The 21,852-nt window shown below is 38.1% G+C and overlaps 1 pseudogene; it reads right to left on the reverse strand.

Moving 5' to 3' along the window:
- Positions 1-20,729: 20,729 nt before the first annotated feature.
- LOC113319760 lies at positions 20,730-20,829 on the reverse strand (annotated as a pseudogene).
- Between the last annotated feature and the right edge of the window lie 1,023 nt (positions 20,830-21,852).

Below are 21,852 nucleotides of genomic sequence, written 5' to 3' on the forward strand. Positions count from 1 at the left end.
GTGAAGAAGATGTGCGTTCAAAAAACTATGAATGTGATAATCTTCGTCGAAATCTCCTTGCATTGAAAGAAAAACTTGCAGAAACTGAAGCAAGATATGACTCTCAACAAAAATGTTATAATGACAGAGAAATCGGCTTTCTCGCCAGAGAAAAATAATTGGAAGCTGATCTAACTGCTGCTCTTGATAAGGTCAAATCACTGGAAGAGAATCTGAAAATATTCAATGCTATCTCTAAAAAAATAATCCACTATGCTGGGAGCATTAAAGAACATCGTGATACATGTGGTATGGGCTAGAAAGGAATAGACGCTCCGAGTGCTAGTAAGATTAATTTTTTCCGTGCCAATGAAAATTCCCTAAGTGAAAATTTCACTGATATGAAAGGTGAAAAACTACCTTCAGCAGCTGATGTTTTCTAAGAACAAAGATTGTCAACCTTCAAAAACAACTCATATGAGAACAGTCAAAAACATTCCCTTCAACTGTTATTATTGCGGAAGCAAAGGTCACCTTGAAAGGAGATGTCGTTTTCGACTACGGAATAAAAAACTTCATAGCACTCTTGTCTGGATGTCTAAATAAGTAATCAAACCTGCTTCTCATTATGCTGGTGCTAAAAGTCGAGTCTGCAATCAAAAAAGATGTTGTGATGGGCCAATTCTTGGTTGAAAATATGACACAAAATCCATTTACAATTGTAAAGGGAAGAATGTTATATGGATGACTGACTTTTTTGCTTTGTGAAGAGAAAAAATCATCAAAGGAAGAAGAAAAAAATTCAAACTCCTCATCTCTCACTGAAGAACGTCTTAAATCTAAAGTGTTTGTTCCCGAATACATTCACATCGATAATCGTGTCTCGGAGCTCAAGACCAGTATCAATAGACTCAAACGCAGTATTAAGAAGGCGAGAAAAGCTGCTGCATCAGGTAATACTTGTTCTCCTCTTGTTAATTCTCTTGAAAAATCTTGTGAATTTTCTGATGACAGTCAAGAAAGAAAAATGGAAAATGTCAATACCCTTGATGAACTATATTCTTCTCAAACTACAACTTGACTGCTTATGGATGAACATTCTCTTTGAGACCGTGTGAGGATGTTCATAATTCTCAAGAAGCTCTTCTTCTTGACAAAGTGGTCTATGTTGTATTTGTTTTCGTTTAAAGAATAAAATGGTCATCTTACTGTTGAGCCTTGCTCCGGTTAATTATTACATATGTAATATATTTGATCATTAACTCTTGAGAAAATTCTTTTTATTGTTCACTTTGAAAACCCTCGTTTTTCTTCCTAATGACAGTTGATTTGTTGTCTATCAACGATTATTTTGTATTCTTTTCGTTTGAGCTAAGATTTTCTGTCATATGTTTAGAATTTGTCTTTGATATTTATCAAAACTACTTATAAATTAGGCTTTATTGTTCTCTTGGTTTTGAACTTAGTTCATAACCACGAGCGTACGTGCACCTGACCCATTACCGAATGTAAACGAGTAACCCTAGGGTTTCCCTATGAATATCTCACATATACATATATATATATATATATATATATATATATATATATCATGAACTCTTCTTCTGATATATACTCGTTTTGTAACGTCAAATTTCTCTTGTGAGATTATGGTGTGCACAATGGATGGATGCAAAAAGGAAGAAAATGTTGAAGGAAACAAAGTTATTGAGTTTCACGAAAATCCTCTCTCCATAACCTACTTTCATGCAGTTGATGATAAAAAAGATCTGCCAATTCAGATGTCTTCTCAATTGGTGGGAAATCTTCTTCGAGATTTTGGGGTTGTAAGTGAACAACTTGAAATTGCAGCAAAGAATCTTGAATTTCTGAAAACCGAACTGAAGAAAGCAACTGATGAACTTGTTTGTGTTCGATCTCTGGTTGCTGATTATGTCTGAAGACCTTCATTTTTGTTCTTCTTAGGAGTTATATTTCTTATTGTCTAGGAAACTTATTTTGAGAATTTATTCTTGTGTTTTAAGAAGGATAACTAGAGTTTGGAATAACAATTATTGTGAGTACACATAGCTATTTCCAACGACTGTCATCTTGCAATGTTTTTAGATTTATTTATTTAAATTCTAAAGTTTATTTGGAAGATGATTTTGCAGTATTAATCTTTATTGGTTTATATATTGCAAAAATTGTTATGGATTATGTGTGTTTGCGTTCGTGAACTATGATTATCCCATATATCTCAAAAGTTAAGTACATTCTATATCTTTATGCAAATATTTATGGAAAATAGAATAAACTTTTGATAACAAAGATTAAGTCTATGGTATCATTATGCAAATATTGATGAAAATAGAATGAACCTTTGTATATTCCGCAGTATTGACCTTTCCCTGATCCACTTCTATGTGAAAGTACTGTGCAGCTCCGTAAGTTCTCTTATGTTGAGCATTTCCGATGAAATTAATCATGCGTTCTCTTGTGGTTAATTTAATTGAGTTTTCTGTATACAAATTCACGTTTCATGTGATTTGTTAATGTCCAGAGAAATCCTTCTTTTCTTGCAAAAGTAAGGTCGATCTTGTTGTTCTCTCGGGAATGACATTTTATTGGGGAGAGTTCTTAATTGAACTTGTACTTAATTTCCAAATCTTTGTGGGGAGTGCGGCTGTGGAATATTGTAGGAGCTTTCTTGTATCTTTATAAACTCCTTGATGAATACACTAAGTTTCGACTATGTACAATCATCGAAACAAAGTTGATATGTTCTCTTTTAGTCATGAAGTATCTCTATGAGAATTTCATTATGATCCTGCTATTTTTCGTACCTTTGCCAATTTATATTGACAAAAGGGGGGAGAATTATTGTGTAGTTCACACTACAAATACATATGGTTTACGGATCATTATGTAAGGGGGAGTGGTTTTCATTGTGTGATGAAGTATTGACTAAGGGGGAGTGATACATATCACCATAGTATTGTTGTCAAAGTTGTGATACAATTGGACTTTGATGTTGTGTACTAATACTATGACACTGTATAACAATGATTGAGAGCTACTGTTTTCTCATTGTTATAGCTACGGATCTTCAACAACTATGATGATGAGTTGAACACATTCAGAATCACTGGAGTACTTGGAAGTGACGAAGATTTCGAGCAATATTGAATAACCAAGGAAATCAAGCATTTGGATGAGAAGCTACAAAGTTTATTTATTTTGTAATCCATACGTATTGATAATTTTTTCACTAAAATTGACAAAGGGGGAGATTGTTAGAGCACTGCTCGGTCGAACTCGCAAGTGTTGTTATCTCAAGCTTTTTTTGTCAAGTTTAGTTGCCAAAACTATAAGTCTTTATTTCTAGTCTACTTATAGCTTAGTCTTGGATTAGGGTATAAAGTGTAGTTGAGTTGTAGACTTCACGGTGTTCATCGATTGAAGCCGAAGAACTACTAAGGGGAGCTTGTGGAACTTCATTAACAAAAGGTATGTGGATACTTGGACTCATCTATCACTCAAAAGTCTATCTACTTTATTTCCTATTTGAGACAAAATTCGTATAGCTATATAGACTTCGATTATACACATTTGATATTTCGAGCTGAGTTTAACTCGCTTACATATTTCTCGAAATATGTGTTAGTAAGCTTTCGCTTTAACCAAGTTCATCTTATATTCTTGACGAAAGTCAAAAGATGATCATGTGAAAATCGCCTGGTAACATCTTACACGAGTTGTGTGAGACAGTCATTTGATGTAGACTCTAAATGTTTCGTATTGATCTATCGATCACTTGAAAATTTCTTTGAAGCTAATAATTTGTGTAAGAAAGCTGTTGTCGCCTTCTAAGAATGTTTCAATGATTGAACTGGGAGTTTAGAATAATTAACCATGATTGGATATAACACAGTTGTTTTGGGATAAAAACTGATTTTGCTGTTTTTGGTAAATTTGGGTGTGTTGATAAGAAACGAATTCAAACCCTAAACAAATATACTACACATGAGTACTTTTATATTCGAGAGATCAATCTGTAAGACTCTGTCCTAAACCAAGAAATATCCGTTCCAGATTCAATTCGGTCACAAAGTGAAGGAGAATGGTTGATCTTAGGTAGGGAAGCGAAGAAGGTGTTTGAGATCAGAATGTTGAACTATGAAGGTGTGGTTGTTTTATGACTTGTATCAGAATGTGGAACTGGCTTGCAGAGTGTAAGCTATCAGTTCTTGGTGTTTTCTAAATACGTGTGTTGATCACTTCCATTCTTGTCCAAATAAGTTGAAAACCTATTTATGCAAGTCATTGAGCGCACCCTGATCTCATAAAAAGTGGAGACGGTTAAGTAGTGGAGAAGTGGAGTTGTGTTAAATTGGTGACCGTCACATTTCCATTTACGAGGGAAGACTGACCAGCATTACAACCACTACTCTCTTACTACTATTAACCGTCCGCCATTTCCTGACACTTCGTTATAATAGGCGCGTTACACGTCATACGCTGTAAAACACCAAACCAATACTCTAGTGAGCATACCCCAGTTTGTGACATGTTTGATGTCTCGAGTAAATGGGTAAGTCGTGAGACCTGCCACTTAAAGCAGCACATAGTGCTTTTAGGTCAAGTAACAAAATTATTTATGGAATCAATATTTATGAAACATCGTTTATAATCGATGCATATTAGGCATCGGTTTTAAACAAACAGCTGCAGATAATCGATGTTTATGAAGCATCGTTGTTCCAGAGCTCGTCTAAGTTAGTCGCGGAGCTTAATGTCTTAAAAGGAGCATGAACGCCCTCTTTCAGGGAGTTGGTAGGAGCTACTCGCGCATCCCAGCGATTGTCCGGCCGGTCCCTATGAGAGAGTGGCGGCTGGTAGCCATTTTAACATCCTATCGGTCGGCCCAGGTTAGATCTGTAACGGTTAAATCGACTAGCCAAGTTGAGTGGATGAGATAATTTGCGGCAGTTGACGGCTGTCGTTGAATTATTTAAGTATATATTAGAAGCGCGAATGGCCACCTTTGGGGCGATCGTTTGGGATCCGTTTGGGCAAGTCGTTGCTTGGTCGATCGCTCCTTATGGGAGAAGGGTGGTCGGTGATCACGACGTCACCCTGTTGGCCACTTGAAACTAGATCTAAGTCGTCCTACTAGGTTAGCGAAGTTGGACGGATGAGATGATTTGGCGGCAGTTTTATACTTCCGTTGATTGATTTTTAGGGTTTAAAGCCGTGTGGCCAACCCTCTTTAGGTTAATTGATCCAAGGCACTGTACATTGATTTGAGCAGGCCGATTGGCCATATGCAAAGGTGAGTTACCGGAGAGCATTCTAACATCTTATTGGCCGCCTAAAATTGGATCTAAGCAAGTCAATTTGGCCGGCGAAGATGGACGGCTGTGATCGTTTTGCGACAGTAACATGCTGTCGCAACGCAAATTAGGGTTTCCAAAACAGCGTTCACCCTACTTTGGGAAAGCGGTTTGATGCACTCCTGGCTTTCCATGTGTAGTTTGATCGGATGGGGATGGAGGTGAGTCGGCGGTGAACACAGCGACACCTCTTTGATCGTTCGAAATACGATCTAAGCTGTCCAACCAGGCTGGCTAAGTTAGGCAGACGCGATGGCTTTGAGACCGTTATGGTCGGTCTTAACTCGTTGGAGTTTCTCTTTTGAAATGCAACTAGCCTAGTTCTGGCTAGCGATTAGGCCTACTACTGGCGGGTTTAGAGGATTCCGATAGGCTGGGACAATAGTGGGCCCGCCGGTGGACATCATGAAATTTGCCTACTTCCGCTAGGAAGAGGCTAAGCTTGTTGAATTGGCCGGCCAAATCGTGTGGCCATGATTGTTTTAAGACTGACATGGGCAACCTAGATTAGATTCCTTAAGGAATTAGGTGCATCGACCAACCAACTTCCAACTTTATTTAAAAGTGCGTGTGGCAGGTTTAAAGCCATCTGATTGGTCGATGGGAAAGGGGACGGCAAGCAGCAACATGGAGTGTGTCCGGCCGACCATATATTGCGCCTGCTGAGGTGAATCGGTCGGCCAAATGGCGCCGCCATGCCTCCTCTTGTTGTTGCTCCTATTTGCCGCAGCTCCTCTTTATTTCTTTTTTTCTGATTTCTGGTAGGACTTTGCTCCTACTAGCTCCATGGCTGATTAATTTCCTATTGTATCTAGGATTATTTTCGACCAATAGGGTTCGACATATCGCACAAGGCGCAAAAAAACTAATTTTTTAAATTAATAATATTAGGTTAGAAAGATTGAATTTTGTGAGCTGACATAAAATCAATCAATTTCTGATGAATTTTGTGTGTTCATACAAAATCACTAATTATGTTTCAGAGGGCAGCATAACTTCGCGTGCCTCTAATTGAGTATTTCCATTCGTATCTTAATCCTGACACTCCGGGAAATTCATGCTACTCAGTTGCGAGCGAACATTAATTGTCATGTCATGTCAACATCAAAAGTTCGACTGGGAACATAGCATGGAATGAATACTCGGCAGGCTCCGGCATTAGTGAGTAATGCATCTAGGAGCTTAAATACTCATTAGGCTCTATATTAGTGAACAATTCATCTAGGAGCTTGAGTTTCAATATAATATGAAGAGAGACATAGGCACTCATCAGATTCTGATATATTCTTCATATTCCTTGCAGATAATAAACATATCAAGGTCTACTACTTCTGATGCCGGGTCAGGTAGACAGACTTTTACAGTTTTCTCCTTATAATAAAAACCACCATCAACATTAAGTCCCCTACTTAGCACGTAACAGTGACATTGTTGCGGGGTAAGCATTAGAGGGTGACAGACGAAACTAAAATAGAAAAGACGAAGCAGGTATATATTACCAGGAAAATTCCAGTCGGCCTTCAGCAACATGACTGCGCGGCACATGGTCTTCGTAGTAGCGTGTTGCTATCTCGGATATGGGGTATGAGTGTTGTGGGCCCAGTCATCTATTCTCGTTCATGGATCAAGAATCCTTCTTCTTTTCGAACTCTGGAAACTTCATTCGTATAAAAGGGTATCGACCCTCTTTTGTTTTTGTTGCTCGTCTGGCTCTGTGCTTTCATCTGTAACAGCCGGCTCCTCTTCATCACTATCAGCATCTCTATCACGAGCGTGCCAATCGTTGGCATCAAGGTAAGTACATCATGTTTTTTCTTCTTTTTGAAAGTATGAACTTTAGTTGTACGTATAACTTCCATGGTTTTGAAATTTCATCAAATCCTGAGTGAACTCCATCGATCCTCTCCGGAATATGTAATAAGGTTTTGTCTCCATAAAATAAGCATCTAGCCTCTCCAGTGGATTTCAAAATTTGCCCAACTCCATTGCGCTCAATTGCAAGAGGCCTTGACTTTAAGTTGTTTGGTGTCTGGACTGCTGAGGCGCAATTAAAATGTTCTTTAAACTCCATTGAACGAAATTAAATTTGTGTTTATTCTGGATCTTTAGATCATAGGCTTATTCTTGCTGCGATAATGATGTGCTAGGGAGCATGGGAAAAATTTTCCGGAGCCGTTAGGTGAAGTAGACGAGCTGAGAGGCGTTCCGTCGCCGACGTGCTGCTATCGGTCTTCAAGTACTTCGTTCCAAGCAACATCCTTTGAATCATCTTCTGAATCTTGGATTGTTGTATGGATTAGGATGCGATGAGCAGTTCCCAGTTACACTTCTATTTGGTTACTAGAGCTGTACTTTTTGAGCGGAATACAATGCGTTCTTGTAAGGAATTGTAGATGCGTGCTAGATCCAATGATGTGGCCGGATATGTGAAAATATATGTATGGTGTACTTTTGGAGTCTTTGATGCACATGTACGGCTTCATGTTGAGGAATTCCTGCGGCTCGTAAAGCTTTGTCAGTGATGATACTAATATCAGAAATAACCTGGTGAAGGCATCCTGTGTTGGCAGTCCCCAGGTGTAATTATCCTGAGCCTATTTTCTCCTGAAAGATGTACTTCCATTGCATTTTCTGGTAAAGTGGTTGACGAACTGACAAAGGAAGCAATCTTTTGGATTCATCATTTGTTGATCAATGAGAAGGAGTCATATTTGATAGATTTGTATTGTATCCAAACTTTTGGCAGCTTATGCACCCCTTCCATAGGAAATTGAAAATCTAGAAACACCGAGTCTAACTTTGTCGACGATATGGCATACATGATGTGATTGGTCTGTGTGGCTTGATGAGGAGTTGAAGCGGCTTCAGCTTCTGGAGAGGACATTGAAGCGGCTTCAGCTTCTGGAGAGGACATTGAAGCGGCTTCTGCTTCTGGAGAGGACATTAAAGCGGCTTCTGGAGAGAACGTTGAAGCGGCTTCTGGAGAGAACGTTGAAGCGGCTTCTGGAGAGAACGTTGAAGCCGCTTCTGGAGAGAACATTGCATTGAAGCAGCTTCTGGAGAGAACATTGAAGCGTCTTCTGGAGAGAACTCCAGTGAGGGCGCCATTAACCCTTGATTTCGAAAAACGAGTTCTTCCCATTCTTCTGTTTGATAATCCCCGGTGCAGACTACATGCGTCTCGAATATTTGTGGCGTGCCGGCTAGGTATGTAGAAGCATGGACGCATTGCCACGAACTAAGAAATCCAAATCCAGGTGTGTAGAAGCATGGATGCATTGCCACGGACTAAAAATTCTAAAATCCATGCTTGTTAGGTGAGGAAGCTTCATCCCCAATTAATGGCGTGTGTAATGTGATTCGACGCTCCGTTTCTGAAGAAGTAGTTGCAACCCGGGAGTGTTGTGTATGCTTAATTCAAATTCGTTGCATCTTGGTTCCGTTAAGGGGATTCCCAAATTCCGAAAAACTGCAGACAACAAAACTTCTTCTAGGAATCTCGTCAGGCGTAGGTTGAAGCAGGCTGCTCTTCGGACGCGAAAGATGCTTGCTCCAGAAAGAATGTGTCGCTGCTTGATGATCTTGTGCTTTCTTTTCTTTTACATATTCCCCTATTTGGTATTTTTGAAAGATATGAGACATCTCTTGCATGGTTTGATTTTTCTGGTTTCGAATTAATGGGTAATGATTTTGTGAGGGTTTGGGTTTACTCGAGACTTTTCCTTGAGATGATTCAGGAGTAAAGAGATTTCTAAAAGGGAAATGATACTTGATTAACTGACAAATCGAAACCCTAATCATGAATACAATAAGTGCAATCATTTTGAAGGAATTACAAATATTGCATGAAAAGGGAAATTGCTAAAGGAAATACTAAAGAGAACGCTGGAGGAAAAGGGTAGCACGACATCTTAGGTATTGAAAAGCTTGAGCCATCGTGAGTGCATTACCATGCCTTCTAGTTTTTCGGCATTGATGAGCTTCCAGTAACCTCCTAAGATAACTTCTGCCACTTGGTACGGCTCATCTTTTCCTTCTGCGAAATCGGGTGGAGGTTGAGCAGCAATTCTTACAACCATATCTCCAACTTGGAATGGGTTTGGGCGTTGCTTAGTAACTTGTCTCTTAGACTCATCATCTTTGACCGAGACAGCTTCTAAACATTTGATAAAATATTTGAAAGGACCAGCATCCCATTCACACCTCCTAGTGACAGTTGGGTTGATAACTGGCTCGAGTCCTCAGGCTTTGACAAAGGGAGGAGTGACTGGTTGCAAAGAGGGTTGTTCAATGAGACTTACTTGTGTTCGGAATCTGCGAACAGATGTCGTCGGGCACTCTCCAGGTAATAAGGTCACAGTGGAAAGTTGTTGATATGGAAGCAAATAATCTTCAGGGTTGGATGGCTTGTTGGAAATCCTTTCAGGTATAGACACTGGAAAAGGACATACTCCTAGCTTTGCTTTGTTGCTATGCACCCATGAGCGCCCCATAACCATATCATAATTTGGGAATTCTTTAACAATATGAAATTTGGCGTGCGTTAGAGCATCTTCCACCTTGATTTCGAGATTAAGCATTTTTTGATTCTCCTTCTAGGTTTTTGATCACAGTTGGGCAATGCACAACTTCCTGCTTTGAAATTCCTGCGGCTCTCAGAGTCTTGACGGTAACAATGTTGAAGTTAGAGGACGCGTCAATCAGCATGCTGTTGAACTAGACATCCTTCAGGTAGGTAGTGGTCAGCAGTCCCCAGTTGCATTTACCAGCGACACCTTCTAGAAGAGGTTGGGATTTGGGAGCGGCTTTCCCGACTGAAAACAGCCGCTAGACAGACACAACACGATTGAGGGCGGAAAATATTCTTGACGCTGCGCCTTGGAGAAATAAAGAATCCCACATAAATGTTCCATCATAGACTATACAGTTTTGTAGACGGAGTCCCCAGATATCATGAAGCTCCTGACGGGAAGAGGGTCTCTGTGAACTCCTTCGGTGCCTAATTGAAGTTCTCCTGCATCTACCTTCTCCTTGAAAATGTGTTTCAATTTGTTGCAGTCACTAGTTGGGTGATTGACGAACCTATGGTAACGGCAATGTTTGGGATTTATCATTTCTTCCTCGGTTGGTGGACGTCTGAGAGGAGGTAGCTTGATGGCGTCATCTTGAATCCACGCTTCCAGGAGTTCAATTACCTCTTCAATTGGACACGGGAATATTAGATCAACCTCCCAAGTTTCTTGTTGTTGTGCAGGCGTCTTAGTCGCAGCTTTCTGGGTTTGAGTTGTCTGCTGCGCTGGTGCCGCACGTTTGGGTTGTTGATATCCGTTCCCCAGATTCATTCTCTTTCCACCCTCACTAGCGATTGACTGGAGGTTGGATCTTTTATTGGAAGGATGCTTTCTTTCCTGAACATCTTTACGAGCTTCTTCATTCTGGGACGGTTCGGATTGACTGAGTAAAGAAGCGGATCTTTTAGCATCTTCTGATGCGATATGTCAATTGATATTTTCCAGAAAGGACGCACATAATGAAATCACCTTTTCATTGCGAGGACTCTGATGAGAACGTGATAAATCCCACGAGTCTTCTTTCTAAGCTTGAGGAAACATTTCTTGATCTTCATGAGCAGACAAGTTAGGTTAGAGGCTACCTTTCCATTCAACGTGACCATAGGCTTCACCTTCCTCACCAGGAATAGGAATATGAATCTTGGAAGAAGGACTATTACCATCAGTATTGATCCAAAATGAATTGTTGATGGCGTTTCCTCCAGAATGAACACGTGTTGGTTCTTTTGATAGTTGATTCGTGAGGACCTTCAAAAGCGTAAATACTTCGTCCCGCGTCTTGACAACAGTAACTTGATTCCTGACAATATCATTCAAGATTTTCGTCAAATCGTGAATAGTTGTTAAATATTGAGATTCCATAGCCTCGACAATTGTTTTGAATGCGTTAGAGCATAGCTCGGTTGAACCCATCAAGCGTTGGTATGTCAAGTTTGGTTGTCATATTCTAATGAACCAAAACTCATTTAAAGAGTCGCTTGATTATGTATTAGAGTCAACTTTGTATAGGTTAGCTTGAAAGTATTAGGATATGAGACATTACAAGTATTGCGAAGACTTGAAGAAGTGAAGAAGTAAGGAGCTACAACGACAACATCATCCTTCCACTTGAGGTTAGTGATATTTGACTTGAAATGTTTCATTCCCTAACGTATCTTTCAAGTCGTGCATATTGAAAACATAACTGCGAAACATGAATGATTACACTCTAGTTAGACGTAGTATTAAGGAATACAATACGAAGTACAATGCTTATCTTTTGAACTTCGTATATAAGATATCTACATAATCGTTTGAATGCTATTGTGATTATGTATGGGTATGAGGTGAAGATTTCATCCTAGGAAACAATGTTTTACATTAATTTAAAGGAAGGAAATTCATGAACTTGTTTCGTGAATCGAAAGGGAAATCGCTAGGATTATTAGTATTTTTATTCATTGCATATCTAAAACTATTCACAAGGCCTAACTTTTGTATTGGTATGACTTTTATTAGTGAAGCCGATCTTAAGTAATCACCTGAGATGGTATGATCGATTTAGTGTTATTGGTATAACCAACTCTAGGCAAAGGGGAACCGTTCCTATGAAGAGGTGCAACCGGTCACAAAAGGGGAATCGATCCTTGTAATAGGTGCAACACGTTTTTAGTAGATGGGGGAACCGATCCTATGAACATGTGCAACAAGTTTTTAGTGAAAGGGGAACCGATCCTATGGACATGTGCATCAAATACAAGTAGTTACCATAAGTATGTGGGGAACCGATCCTAGTACCTAGTCAACCGAATTTTTGGAAATCTAGTGTGACTATGCACAGTACTCACATGGAGGTAGAACCGAAACTGGTTTTGGTAGAACCATGAAACCCATGATTTGTGATTGAGTGTTCTTAATCAATCACATAGTTCTTGAAAGTTAGATGAACCAATTCTAAACTCGTTTGGAAGTGTGGAAAATCGGTTTCAAGATTGTGAGTATGAAAGATGACTTACAAAGTAAAGATGTCGACATACTTTGAACATGTGCATTAACGCTTATCTTTTATTGTTCAAAGATATTCCTTAATAGCTAAAGGAAAATCCCGCATCGAAAAATAAGTTGAGAATATATTAATTGAGGTTTTTAATTTTATTTTTGGAAAATGAAAATTGTTAATGTGCATTTACTAATTGGAGATTATCTAAGATATTTTCGGTCAATGTTTGGACAAAGCATTTCTAGGAATTATGGAAACTGAATATGGAATATATTGCATATCTTGAGAATATTTTCGGTTTTGGAAATTCCTTGGTGTACAAACTTCCTTGGTATATAAATATCAAAGTTTGCATTTCTAGCAAACTAATCCTCAGAGCCAGCAAAACTACCTAGTTGTGTTGTTACTGGTGGAGCCTCCTATTCGGAGAGGAAAGTGACCTAATTAGGCGAAATCTCTTACGGCCGCTCAGTTTAAAGACTTCTTTGGGATTGAGAAGCTCTATTAGTACCGTTGGTGGGAAACTAGATAGTTGCGGTTTATTATTAGTTTTCGATGGATTTAATTGACTAATAGTTATTGAACTTTGATTGCACCTAGTTTGTTTATCTTGAGAATTTTCTCTTCTGATATAAGATTCACTCAAACTAGATCGAAGTTTTGAAGGGGATCTTTAGACTGTTTGTAGTTCTAAAGACGTCTTGTGATAATCCGTTGTTAACAGACTCTATTTTGTGCATGATTGATCACAAGATATTCAAGTTGATTGAGTGTAGGTGTTTATTGAAGATCTAAGAAGATTCGAAGACAAAGAAGACTTTGAAGATTTCTGATTTGGGTTCATAATCTTTGGTGTGCACGATACTTGTTTCGGGTTTTTATGCATTTGCGGTTTCCTCGTTAACAAAATCTTGCTGTGTCTTTTACTTTTCTATCTCCGCAATTATGATTATTTTTATTATAATTAGAAGTAAAATACACAAACGTTTATTCCTATTTACTTGATAGTAATCCTATTGTGTTTGGTTAAGTCCGAAACTCTTATCAAGTAAACATACTTCATTATTGTATTGTCTCGATCTCGTATCCATAGACGATCACACGAAGTGTGAACCGCTTAGTTGTAATGTCTCAACTCAGTCCATAGACAATCACTTTAGGAGAAAGGACTTATAGGTGGAAAAGTTTTAGATTGAGGTATATTTGGGTACCCTCGTCTTTTCAATTTGTATCAGAGCAGGCAAACACGAAAAGATCTAACAATCTGTGTTGGGTGCGATCCAACCTATAAGAAATTGAATATGAAAAAGCGGGGGTACAACAACCACACCCAATATTTCGATTAGCAATATATATGGACAAACTCCAATATACTTTCAAGAGAATCAACTAGACTCAATCTTAATAAAGTATATCAAAGAGTTATATCTCTCTTTCTTGATTCAATTCTTTACTCAAGCAAATAGAAATCTGCGAGTCTAATTGGATACAAGAGAAACCACTTGAACGGTACCAAAGACCGATGTTCAAGTATCAATCAATTTCAATCAACAACCAAAGGTCGGATTTCCAATTGATTGATTAAGACGCACAACCTGTGATATTTCAATTATATAACAAAGTATAATACGGAAAATAAATAACACAGACACCAGAATTTTGTTAACAAGAAAACCGCAAATGCAGAAAAACCCCGAGACCTAGTCCAAATTGAACACATACTGTATTAAGACGCTACAGACACTAGCCTACTAAAAACTAACTTCGGTCTGGACTTTAGTTGAACCCCAGTAAATCTCACACTGATCCAAGGTACAGTTGCGCTCCTTACGTCTCTGATCCCAGTAGGATACTACACACTTGATTCCCTTAGCTGATCTCACCCATAACTAAGAGTTGCTACGACCCAAAGTCGAAGACTTTGATAAACAAATCTGTATCACACAGAAAAGTCTACGGTAATAGATAAATCCACCTCCCACAGAAATACCTACAAGTTTTTGTTCCATCTTTTGATAAATCAAGGTGAACAAGAACCAATTGATAACCCGGACTTATATTCCCGAAGAACAGCCTAGTATTATCAATCACCTCACAATAATCTTAATTGACATGGAGAAAGAAGATTATTGTGGAATCACAAATGATGAGACGAAGATGTTTGTGACTACTTTTATATCTTGCCTATCGGAGATATTAATCTTAATCCAATCATTACAATTGTACTCAACACGATAGAATCAGCAAGATCAGATCACACAACTACGAGAACGTAATATCGGTCTGGCTTCACAATCACAATGAAGTCTTAAAGTCGTTAACCTGGTTTACAAGAAGAAACCTAAGGTTAAAGGAGAATGGACTATATCTAATACAACTAGTATCATACAGGAGGTGTGGGGTTACTAGAGTTCTCCCTTACATGGTCTTTCAAATCAGGGTTTGCAATCAATGTTAGCTTAGTAACAAAGCATTAAATATTCACCGTTAGATGAAAACCTGATTAGATTCAAGATAATATCTTTAAACCGTTAGATCGAAAACTTAACTTGTTACACACAAATGAAATCCATGATTTTAGGTTTGTGTAACCGTACCCAAACATGTACATTTGTTGGTTCAACCGTAGTTAACCAAGTGGTTAGCCATATGAGCACTTTCATATCAACCATATTCTTCTTCACCATAACTAGTTCAAATGACTCAAATGAACTTGTTAGAGAGTTGTTCAATTGTATAAATCTTATATAACTATACAAGACACAATCGAAGCAAAAACTATTTGATTCACTCGAATCGATTCATGAACTTTATAGCCACGGTTTGCAATTTGCATTCCTTAGTTAATATAAATATAAGTTCACAAATAATCGTCTTTAGATATAACCAACTCAAGTTCGCGGACTTAAGTTTCCGGAAGAAGTTCACAAACTCCAGCAGATATTCTCGGGATGAGAACCTCCGCCAGTTCGCGGACTGGTTCGCGGACTGAGCTCACAACTCTTGTTCTGGTTTTCCTGATCAACAAAGTACACATACTTTGGTTCAAGGAATAAGGACTTATACATATATGTGTTGCCACACAATGCTTATATCCAACAATAGTTATATAATCTAAACTCTCATTTCAATCATTGAAACATTCTTAGAGGACGTTATATAGTTGTTATTCACAAACCATTTTTCTTCAAAGCCATTTTCGAGGTGATTGAAACATAACATGACTTTCTCCACTAGGTAAAGATGAACTTGGCCAAAGAGAAAGCTTACCAACACATATTTCGAGAAATAGATAGGCGAGATAAACTCGGCTCGAAATAACAAATATGTATAATCAAAGTCTATATAGCAAAACGACTATTGTCTCAAGATAAGAGATAAAGTAGATAGACTTTTGAGTGATAGATAAGTTAAAGTATCCACATACCTTTTAGTCGATGAAGTTCTACCAGTTCCTTGAGTAGTTCTTCATCTTGTACGATGATCGCCATGGAATTCTTGAGCTCAACTACACTTTCTATCCTAGTCCGAGACTTAGCTATAGTAGACTAGAAATCAAGACTTATAGTTTTGATCACTAAAATTGACAAACATGCTTGAGATAGCAACGCATGCGAGTTTGACCGAGCAGAGCTCTAACAATCTCCCCCTTTGTCAATTTTAGTGACAAAACTATCAATGCATATGGAATACAAAAATAAATAAATAAACTTTTGTAGCTCCTATTCTACGTGCCTAATCTTCAACATTACTCGAAATCTTCGTCACTTCCAAGTACTCTAATGATCCCAAAGGTTGTATGTTCAGCATCATCGTTGTTTAAAATACGTAGCTATAACAATGAGAAAACAAGTATTCTCGATCATTGTTATACAGTGTCATAGTATCATTATGCAGCATCAAAGTTCAATTGTATCACAAATTCGACAAAAATACTATGGTGATATGTATTACTCCCCCTTAGTCAATACTCCATCTCACATGGAAACCACTCCCCCTTACATAATGATCCGAAAACCATATGTATTTTTAGTGTGAACTACATATTAATTCTCCCCCTTTTTGTCAATAAAATTGGCAAAGGTACAAGGACGGGATCCTAATGAAATTTACAAAAGAGACATTTCATGACCAAAAGAAAGCATATATCAACTTGTTTAAATGCAATCATAAAGCCGAAGCTAAATGCTTTCATCAAGGAGTTTATAAAGATACAACATAACCCCTATAATATTCCACAGCCGCACTCCCCACAAAGATTTGGAAATTAAGCACAAGTTCAATTAAGAACTCTCCCCCATAAAATGTCGTTCCCAGTAGCCCAGCAAGAGCGACCTTAATTTCAAAAGAAAAGAAGGATTTCTTTGGAAATAAAAAATCACATACGAATATGAGTTTGAATCCAAATATACTCAATTAGATTAATCAGAAGAGAACCCATAATTAATCTAATCGAAAATATACAACCAAATTAACCACAAAAAGTGATGAATTTAATTGATCATGCTCAACATAAGAGAACTTACGGAGCCTCACAGGAATACATAAAAAAATATGGATCAGGGAAGATCAATACTGCGGAATATACAAGGATTCATTCTATTTTCCATCACTATTCGCACAATGACATACAATAGATATAATCCTTGTCAACAAAAGTTCATCCTATCTTCCATCAATAATGACATAATAGTCTTCAAACAATTTTAGAATTTAAACAAATAAACCTAAAAACATGAAGATGAAAACGTTGGACATAGCTATGTGTAATCACGATAATGTATATTCCAAACTCTAGTTATTCTTCTAAACAAAACAAGAAAATAGAAGATTTACTAGACATCGTAGAGCTCTCTCAAGGCCTCTACTGAGAATTCCTTCTTATTATTAAAGAACCCATTGATAACGGGGTCATTCAATTCCTCTAAATCTTCATAAATATCAGTTAATTCACTGAGTTCTCTTTTTAGATCACGCATGGTGCTCTTGGTTATAGACAACATTTGTTCATAGTGAGTTATCTTAAGAGGAAACAATTTGAGATTTTAAATCATTTCTCTTGTTGATGAAATCTTTCACCGTGCCTCTAAAGTTATTATTAAAATGACAAACAGATTAGAGACAGTTAGAGGAAGAACCTTCTCAATTATTTGTCGACTTCTCTTTCATCACCATTGAGGAAGTGATTCCTTTGCAAAGATACACTTTAACTGCTTCAACTGCATGTCTTTTTGTAGTTCCTCTAGTCACAGGAGCCATGAGATAGTATCTTTTTGGATAAATAAGAGGAGACAAAAGAATAAAAGGATTTATGAATACCAAACCCTAGGAAGACTTTAAAAGAGTCTTTCAAGATTTATTATTCACCATCCATTTTCTTAGGAGAATATTTTCTTAACAAATATAAGAAAAAGATTTACAAAAACACAGACTTGAGCCATTTTTAGTGCAAATCTCATTTTTCCCAAGCTAAAAAATGATGTTGCGAACGTCACCATTATCAGTTGGTGACCAAGTGAGCCATATGCTCACACTTCTTAATTTTTCTTGGCTTATTGATAGACACATTTTTGTGTCTAATTTGTCTCGATTCTATATATTGTTAGAGCTCGTTTTTGTACTTATTATGGTGTTTTATGTGTATGTAGGTGTTTTTGGCCAATAAACATTTTTGGAAAAATCGGCTCGAAAAGTTGTCTAAAGCACCTGGAGGAAATGATATTGGCACCCACAGATTAGATAAGGGGCACCCCATGGAACCCCCAAGAGAGCTGCTATCTACACCCCTACTCTGGATAGGGGGCACCCTTTATCTTCACCAGAATTTTGGCGGGAAAAACTGAATTCAAATTCAGTTTTGCAATGGAATTTTCAGGCGAGATTTTGCTGGAGTTTTGGCCGGATTCAATGGGCTCTTTGGATTGGATATATCCTGTTATGACTAAACAAGGCTGGTAGGTGTGATTGGATCGAATGAGTTGGGCTAGATAAACCGGAATAACAAATCAGAGGTGTGGAGTTTCACGGGACTGTTGAGATTTCATGAATCGTATTTGGAGTGATTCAGCTGCATATTTTTGTTGGGCTGGACTTCTTAAATCATAACAGGGTTGGTGTGTATGTTTGGATCAAGTATTTTGGGCTGAAAACCTATGTTGGAGCGAAACGGAGGAGCTGGATGTTTATCGAAGTTCTGTTGATGACTAGAAGGAGATTTAGTCGGAGTTTGACATGGAGATGGATTGGAATTTAGTTGATGAGTCAAAACAGGATTGGTATGAGCTTTAGATTCGATAAAACAGTGACAAATATTCGGTTTGAGCGAAACAGGGAAGTGAAGTTATTATCAGACTTTCTGGTTATATATATGGGAGTTGGCGAGATTCTGTAGAGGTTAACTATATTTGGGACTCTATCTTACCTTATTTGAGAAGTTTACAACTCACAGAACCTCGTAGAGAAGCTTGGCAGGGAAAGAAATCCCGAGACTTTAGGTGGAGGAAAGATAAGAATAGCCGAATATTTCTTGAAGTTCAATCGAACTGTGGGCTATAAAAGGAGTTGGGAGAGCTCATAGAAGACCTACGTACACTTTGGGGAAGTTTAGAACATAGCAGAGCATAAAAACACCAAGTTGCAGAGATACAGGCGAGAGGAAGAAGAAGAACACAGAACAGCAGTAAGAGACAGTCGCAGAATCCGTGGCCTTTTCTTTCAAATTCAATCACTTTGTCACAATTTCTGTAACAATTATTCAGAGTTCGCAACAATTCTGTGTTACGGTACTTTGTAACAGTGGTTCGTAACAATTATATCTGTTACAAACACGTTGTTTTATACCTTCTCTTCTTTTTAATCAACTTTTGAGCAACAAACATGTATTTTGAGCAAGTGGTTAATATGAGGAGCTAAACCCCAACAATGGGACGACGGAGGAAGCCCTTTTTCATCATTGTGGTAATTCTAATAATTCTTTATATGACTTTTTGCACTAAAATTGAATTGATTTATGATTGCTCTTGAATGGTTGTGATTTCAATTGATGGGTCATGCTTAGCTTGAGTGATTTGATGTCCCATGCTTTAGATTTACAGTCATTACTTTCGGAATCTACTTTGGCAAAGAATAAGAGTCAATAATCTTTATCATATGAGCTATAATTGTGTAGAATTGATTTTTGAACCACATGAGTATGAAAATTGGTGAAATCCCGAGTCTCAATACCTCTCGTTATTGTGACAACTTTTTTTGTGTATATATTTTCTTTATTATTAAGTCTGAAATCGAGTCTACACAAGTCCGAGTTGAACGAACTTTCTTTACCACTATAAAACCACACCAAATTTTGGCACCGCTACCGGGGAACGAACCCGGGTCACCCGCGTGACAGGAGGGAATACTTACCACTATACTACAACGAAGGTTTAGTTCTTGACGGTTTCTGTAAGTTGAATACTTCGAAGTTCTTGACGGTTAAGCATACTTCGAAGTTCGAAGTTCTTGACGGTTTCTGTAAGTTGAATGCGTGACTGCGCCGCCTTGTAATACCGGTGAGGCCTTGGGTATCAAAGATCCACCGAGCTTCCCTCGCCTCTATTCAACTTACTTTAACTCGGATTGATTCCAGAAGGGTTTGCTTAAATTGTAACGAATTCCATTTCGAAAGATTAAAAGCTGGTCTATAAACAATCTAAGTGGAGCCATCATGCTTTTTGTTTGCTAGAAATCAATAGGTTTGATTTGGTTGAGTCGGCCTTGATCTGTGTTTGCTTACCCTTCCAATTTAGAAAATTCTATTATATGCCTGAACGTAAAAGAGACGCACTAGGTAGATTTGTTAAAGAGAAACCTAGTAGTTCGAAGCGTCTCGATTACCTTAATCTAGAGAGTCCGACTTTTGAAGAGTCTGTTTTTGAACGTCCGCTTGAGGAGACAATCCCTAATATTCCGATAGTGCCAGAAATGCCAACTTTAAAAGCTTTGTTGAATCCGACTAGGACTACTCGTCCTTCGTGTATTAAGTTAGCTGAAACAGAGGCACCCTATGAACTGAAACCTGGGACCTTACAGATGCTCCCAATCTTTTAAGGGAAAGAAAATGAAACCCCTATTACCATGTTAGGGATTTTGAGGAAATTTGTAGTACTATAAGAATTAGAGGCTTAGATGATGATGCTTTGAAACTTAGGTTATTCCCATTTTCCCTGAAAGATAAGGCCAAGTCGTGGGTATATAGTTTGGACTCCGAGTCAATTGAAACATATGAACAACTTACATCTGCCTTTTTCAATAAGTTTTTCCCTAGGCACAAAACATCGTCTATTAGGACGCAAATATGCACATTTTCACAACAAGAGGGAGAATCTTTATATAGGTATTTGGAAAGGTTCAATGATTTATTATCCCAGTGTCCTCATCATGGTTTAGAAAAGGTTAGGCTAGTTCAGATACTTTATGAGGGTTTAGATTATTCCACAACGACCATGGTTGAGTCTCTATGCACTGGTGGATTTGAAAACCAAACTGTTGATGCGACGATGGAATTTTTTAATGAAATCGCCGAAAAAACCCAGAAATGGGAAAATAGTAGGGCACCCCAGAAAATAATTCTTTTAAGTAGAGGAAACGTTAATAGGATAGAAGGAGGCTATGAATCAGATGCCAAAATCGCTGTTATAGCAAAAAGGTTAGAAGCTTTAGAAGTGGGCCAGACTAGTGGTAGAGTGGAGCCTTTTTGGGAAGGACGGAATATTGAAGAGCAAGCCAATGCTCTTTATAATAACACTAGATTTGATAACCGTCAAAAGATTGACCCATATTCAGAAACCTATAATCCTGGTTGGAGAAACCATCCGAACCTTTCGTGGTCTAAGGGCCAGATTCAAGGTCAGTTTAGTAATTCTAATGCTCCCCCAGGTTTTGGATATACTAAGAATCCTTCAGGACTAGCTCAGTTTCAGAATCAGTCAGATAAGAAAATCCTAAGTTTAGAGGAATCTCTCGCCTTGTTAACTCAGCAAATTGCAAAATTTCAGTTATCCGCAGAACAGAGTCTACAAGCTAGTAACAGGATAGGACAAGAAAATAGTCAGGCTATTTCCGAATTAAAAACCCAGGTTAGTCTGATAAGTGATTCTTTGAGAGAAAAAGGTAAGTTTCCTAGTCAAACACAACCCAACCCTAGAGGAGTTCATGAATTAGGTGCAAAACCATCGAATCAATTGAATACTGTTAGAACCCTTAGGAGTGGTAGAGTTGTATACAATAAGGTAACCATCCCGATAGTGAACATACTGTAGTTCACCCCTCAGAATCTCACCTCTCAGGACCAGTAGCTGAGGAGACTGATAAAGTTTCTGATGATGTGAATTCGGTTCCTGAAAGGTCTGATTTTATGCCTAGAGCCCCATTTCCCCAACTATTAATACCAACAACAAAGGAGTCGAAC

The sequence above is a fragment of the Papaver somniferum genome, chromosome 10 (assembly GCF_003573695.1).
Source record: "Papaver somniferum cultivar HN1 chromosome 10, ASM357369v1, whole genome shotgun sequence".
Classification (NCBI taxonomy): domain Eukaryota; kingdom Viridiplantae; phylum Streptophyta; class Magnoliopsida; order Ranunculales; family Papaveraceae; genus Papaver; species Papaver somniferum.